Below are 6,786 nucleotides of genomic sequence, written 5' to 3'. Positions count from 1 at the left end.
AACTTCTGTGAATCCGTAGTGGCCAATCCGCACCGTGTGCACATAGCCTGAGAGTGAGAAAGAGGCCAGAACAAGGCTCCCATAGACTCACATTGATTAATGACCTCTGCGCTGCTCCATGAAGCACTGGAGCAGCGGACAGGTCACTAACTGCAGGCGACGGAGCCGAGCAGAGACAAAAACAGATGAAGACGCCAGTAGGTGAGTATCAGACAGAGGGTAGGGGACTTGTATTTTCAGCACCGCTCCAGCAGTGAAATAAAAAAAATGCTGGAGTGGTGCTGCAAATGTGATGCAGCTCTTGGTTACTGTATGGGGGCTTCGTATACTAATACCCATAAAAGATCCAGGTGGTACGCATCAAAAGCCCCCTACCCCCCCATCTCCAGCCTCCCCAGACAGCAAAGATTACGTGATGGAGCACATATAATATCATATCAAAACATTATAATATTCAGCCCCCAGTGCCCTGTCCCCACTCACCCACTTCAGCCTCAATGCCCCCATCAACTCACATCCACCCCCTCAGTGCCCTGTCCCACTTCACCCACCTTCAGCCCCCACAACACCCCCATGGTCTCACATTTATCCCCCCCAGTGCCCTCTCTCCCCTCCCCCACTTCAGTACCCAATACCCCCATCATCTCACATCCACTCCCTCAGTACCCTGTTCCCCCTCCCCCACTTTCAGCGCCCACAATACTCCAATGGTCTCACAGTGACATACCTGAATTTAATAAACCTAAAATGTTCCATCCCCACTTACTGATGAAGTTTGCAGGCAGGACCAGGATGTGTCTAGGTGAAATGCAAGGTGTGGACACTAGGACCCAGCGTGCCTCAGCCAATCCCAGCATGCACAGAGTGAAGAAAAACTGCAGCCGGGGAAAAGCTTCATGATCAGGTCAGACGGGCGAAACCATTCACTGCAAGAGGGAGACTGCAGCCGGCCACTGTGCTAGTAGCATGTAGAGTCTCCGTCAGATGGGAGCAGACATTATACTGCTCTGCTCTGATGCTGTGTTCTGCCTCGTCACAGAAGTGGCCCTGGCTCTCGGTGGGCCCCTTCATGTGACAGGGCCCGGGGCGATGGCCCCCTCTGCCCCCCCAGTAGCTACGCTACTGGGTCTGTTATTCCTTAACCCTGCTGTTCAGTTCGGTCTGGGGAGACTTATTTTGAACTTTGGTATTTTTTGGGGTGTTCAAGGTGCGGTTCTGAAACTTGTGGTTGATTGACTTAAATGAGGATGGGTCGGTCGGCCACGGGTTTCAGAGCCGCATCTTGAATATTTTAAAGAATATTGAAGTTCAAAGTCGGTCATTTTTGACCAACAGAACAGCAGGGTTAAGGTAACTCTGCTGCAATGTGCACATTGTCTCCCAGACAAATTAGCTTCAGTAGAACCTTTTGCAGCTTCCCTGTGGCAGTGCTGCAGAGCTTCCAGCTTCAGGTTGATGTTGATGAAATGCTCTGAGATAGCACATCGGAGATGAGGATGAGGGGGTGCCGGAACTGATGTAAGAGGTGAAGGAAACCCTGATTGAAGTTGGCCCCAGCCTCCACAATGTTCACCCAGTGTGCCGTCAGGGAAATGTAGTGTCCCTGGCCACAAGTGCTTGTCCACATGTCAGTCATTAAGTGGACAATGCCAGTATGTGTATTTGTAAGGGCTCAGGTGATTTCCTGGACACACGCTGGTACAATACAGGGACACTACACCGGGAGAAAAAGTGGGGACTAAGTACCAAGGGACCCCTGCTGCCAAGAGTCAGCATAAATCTGCTGCATCTACCAGCCTAAATGGCAGCATTTCCACTGCAAGCAGCCTGGAAATGTGCCCATTTAGCATTTGGGCCTGCGGGAGTGTGGCTGGAAAAATTATTTTTTGTTCCAAGGCATGTGGCAGTGTTTTGGACAATGGATTGGGAAGCACCTACCACAGGGGAAGAGGCGTGATGTCACCTGATGGCACTAATTGCAGACCCAGGCTTTCGGCCAATGAGTCAGGTGATTAGATGACATTTGCCAGCTCAGCATACAAGCTTCCCAGGTTGAGTCGGTGACTTCATCATTCACCACCTCATCTACCACCAATGCACCCTGGTCCTCCTAACTTCGTGGCTTAACAACAACAAGACTTAACGGCAACTGGGTGTCATAATAATCTTTTTCCTTATTCCAAATTTGCAGTAACCCACCGTCATGTTCTTGTTACCTTGGCTGATCTAAGGTTTGTGCCTCTTGGAGCATGCAGGTTGGGAGACCACAATCAAGAAATGTGATAAAGAGCTCCTCGAAGTGTCCTAGTGTGGGATCACTAGTCTCCTGGGTCTTAACATGGTGGGAGGAGGGAGGATCAGGGTGAGGATTAAGTGATCCAGACTTTAATCTGCTGAGACTGGTCAGTGTGGCAAACTTTGTGATGGTGTCAAACCTGCTGGAAGCATTCACTTCTATCCAACCGACCACCTGTTCGCACTGCTCTGGCTTCAGAAGTGGTGTACCATGCCTCCCTGCAAAGTGGGATAGGAACCTATGTGTCCTATATTGGCGTGCTTCTTGTGCTCCAGCAACAGGTATAGTCACCCCTGCCCCACGTCCTCGGCATCTCCATGCACCATCATCGGCACTTCACTTCCTTGTCCCTTAACGCACATCTTACGCATTCTGTAATTGTTAGGACTCTTGAAATCAAGGGTTTTTTTAATAAAAGAAAAAAATGGTCACCTGCAGCAATCAAAGAGGTTTTGTGAGTTTACTCCACCCTAATGTAACAGAAAGTATGCAAAAGTGTATGGATGACAATCAAATTCCATCCAGAAAATTCAATGCTTTTGTTCAGTTTTAAATATCATAGAAATATTGACAGACTACGTAACACTGTAGGGCTGAGAAATTAAGCCAACAAAGTTTTAAAAAGCTTTTGACTAGTTTTAGAGATCAACAAAATGTACTCCACACTACCGAATAGTGTATGGCTGAGAAATGTAGCCCAGAAGAATGTTTCAACGATTTTTGGGGGTGTTAGTTAACACAAAAAAGGACCTCACAGCACGTAATACATGATGGATCAAAATATATTACATTTTTTCAGCCCCCACAAAAAATCTGCAGCTAAATATTTGCCAACAGACTGCACAGGCCTAATCCCTGTTTACAGACTGGATTTTGTCACTTCTGTCCTGCGACTCTCTCTCCCTCCCTAGGCTAAATGCAGAATGTTTGTGATACAAACAGCAAACAATTATCCCTTAGAAGGGCTGTTAGTATGATGGCTCAGCTTCATCACCAGTATCAACACTACAGGCCTCTGATTCGTTATACTATGCACATGGGTCTAGGCAAGCACTCTCTTCCGCTAATATGAGGTGTCACAGAGCTGTGCAATGGTATCAGTGTGCCGAGCAGGGTGGCGCCTGTCCATTTATAATCCCTGATGTCACACGGGCAGCCAATCACGGTAGCGCCACAACCAACATGGCTATGGCATTACAGTGACTCACAAGCAATCCCTGCATGTTTATTGGCTGTGTAAGAGGCGCCAGAGATGCGGAGCACATCTGAGCACCGTGATACTCAAGTGATAGCTGAGCATCACCAAACACGCTTGCTCATCCCTAATTGCAGGTACTCCAGTTGCACTGAAAAGATGTTTATAATACTTTGAGAACTTCTAAGCCTGAATCCAACCCCTTTAAATCTCTTTAACAAAACATAAGATTAGGCCCCCCTTCACATATACATGTTTTCAGTACGTGTGACACCTGTTTTTTTAACAGATACCACACGTACCCATTATAACTTATGATGATCTTTACATGTCAGTGTTTAATAAGCCGTCATGTGCCCCTAAAAGCTGTGAATGAAATCACGATCCGCTGGCAGCTGTGAACATGTTAAACGCCACTGTCAGTCTCTGACAGCAACATTTAACATGCGCGCCAGCAGTGCGTCACAAACCCCGCCCACCAGCGACCCTGTCACATGGCGCTGATTTGTTGCAATGCCACATGTGCGTCTGCAGACGACCCCCCATGCTTGTCAGTGCAGATTTGCTATGAGCATCGCCAAGTGGCTGGCATTCATAGCAGATGATCATTTCTGATACACATAGCAGGGCAGAAGATTGCTGCTTGAAATCTCCAAAGGAGACTATTGAAGCAACTTAAAAAGAAAAAAAGTTTTAAAAAATATTTTTAAAAATGTAATATTACAACCGCTCAAATCACTTGCCTTTTGCCCCATTCAAAATAATACAATGATTAAAAAAATATACATTTTTGGTATCGCTGCATTTAGAAATGCTCGATCTATCAAAATCTAAAAATAATTAGTCAGATCGGTAAACGGCGTAAAGAGAAAAAGAAATCAAAATGCCAGAATTGCGTTTTTTAGGTCGCCGCAGTGTTGCAATAAAATGGAATAAGCCCGGCGTCACACTTAGCGTAGGGAAATACGGTCTGTTTTTTACAGGCATAATACGCAGAAAAGTTCCTGCACAGTGATCCATATTCAACGCGAGGATGCGATTTTTTTTCTCAAAAAAATTATCCGTATATATATACAGTACAGACCAAACGTTTGGACACATCTAAAGATTTTCTGTATTTTCATGACTATGAAAATTGTACATTCACACTGAAGGCATCAAAACTATGAATTAACACATGTTGAATTATATACTTAACAAAAAAGTGTTAAACAACTTAAAATATGTCTTATATTCTAGGTTCTTCAAAGTAGCCACCTTTTGCTTTGATGACTGCTTTGCACACTCTTGGCATTCTCTTGATGAGCTTCAACAGGTAGTCACCGGGAGTGGTCTTCCAACAATCTTGAAGGAGTTCCCAGAGATGCTTAGCACTTGTTGGCCCTTTTGCCTTCTCTCTTCTGTCCAGCTCACCCCAAACCATTTTGATTGGGTTCAGTTCTGGTGACTGTGGAGGCCAGGTCATCGGGCGTAGCAGCCCATCACTCTCCTTCTTGGTCAAATAGCCCTTACACAGCCTGTAGGTGTGTCTGGGGTCATTGTCCTGTTGAAAAATAAATGATGGTCCAACTAAATGCAAATTGGATGGAATAGCATGCCGCTGCAAGATGCTGTGGTAGCCATGCTGGCTCAGTATGCCTTCAATTTTGAATAAATCCCCAACAGTGTCCCAGCAAAGCACCCCCACGCCATGACACCTCTTCCTCCATGCTTCCCGGTAGGAACCAGGAATGTAGAGTCCATCCGTTCACCTTTTCTGTGTCGCACAAAGACAAGGTGGTTGGAACCAAAGATCTCAAATTTGGACTCATCAGACCAAAGCACAGATTTTCACTGGTCTAATGTCCATTCCTTGTGTTCTTTAGCCCATACAAGTCTCTTCTGCTTGTTGCCTGCCCTTAGCAGTGGTTTCCTAGCAGCTATTTTACCATGAAGGCCTGCTGCACAAAGTCTCCTCTTAACAGTTGTAGAGATGTGTCTGCTGCTAGAACTCTGCGTGGCATTGACATGGTCTCTAATATGAGCTGCTGTTAACCTGTGGTTTCTGAGGCTGGTGACTCGGATAAACTTATCCTCAGAAGCAGAGGTGACTCTTGGTTTTCCTTTCCTTGGGCAGTCCTCATGTGAGCCAGTTTCTTTGTAGTGCTTGATGGTTTTTGCCACTGCACTTGGGGACACTTTCAAAGTTTTCCCAATTTTTCGGACTGACTGACCTTCATTTCTTAAAGTAATGATGGCCACTCATTTTTCTTTACTTAGCTGTTTTTTTCTTGCCATAATACAAATTCTAACAGTGTATTCAGTAGGACTATCACCTGTGTATCCACCAGACTTCTGCACAACACAACTGATGGTCCCAACCCCATTTATAAGGCAAGAAATCCCACTTATTAAACCTGACAGGGCACACCTGTGAAGTGAAAACCATTCCCGGTGACTACCTCTTGAAGCTCATCAAGAGAATGCCAAGAGTGTGCCAAGCAGTCATCAAAGCAAAAAGTGGCTACTTTTAAGAAGCTAGAATATAAGACATATTTTCAGTTGTTTCACACTTTTTTGTTAAGTATATAATTCAACATGTGTTAATTCATAGTTTTGATGCCTTCAGTGTGAATGTACAATTTTCATAGTCATGAAAATACAGAAAATATGTCAGTGAGACACATACATATATATATATATATATATATTCAATACAGAGCTAGATAGCAGATAAGCCGGTATTTTAATTGTCGGCTGTTGCTATCTCCTTATCAAACCTGAAAGGATATGAGACATGGTTTACATACAGTATACCATTTCATATCCCTATTTTTTTTACATATTCCTCACTACTAATGTTAAAAGTGTCTGTGTGCAAAATTTGGGCGCTCTAGGTGCTAAAATAAAGGGTTAAATCATGGAAAAAACTGGCATGGGCTCCTGCGCAATTTTCTCCACCAGAGTGGGAAAGCAAGTGACTGAGGCATATTAATAGCCTAGAAAAGGACCATGGTTATTGCCCCCCCCCCGGCTAAAAACATCTGCCCCAGCCACCCCAGAAAAGGCACATCTGTAAGATGCGCCTATTTTGGCACTTAGCCTCTCTCTTCCCACTCCCGAGTAGCGGTGGGATATGGGGTAATAAAGGGTTAATGTCACCTTGCTAATGTAAGGTAACATTAAGCCTGGTTAATAATGGAGAGGTGTCAATAAGACACCTATCCATTATTAATCCAATATTAATAAAGGGTTAAAAAAACACACACACATTAGTAAAAAAGTATTTTAATGAAATAAATACACATGGTGTTGT

This window comes from Ranitomeya imitator, chromosome 1 (genome assembly GCF_032444005.1).
Source record: "Ranitomeya imitator isolate aRanImi1 chromosome 1, aRanImi1.pri, whole genome shotgun sequence".
Taxonomy (NCBI): Eukaryota; Metazoa; Chordata; class Amphibia; order Anura; family Dendrobatidae; genus Ranitomeya; species Ranitomeya imitator.
The sequence above is the reverse complement of the archived record's forward strand: the minus strand, read 5'-3'. Positions refer to the sequence as shown.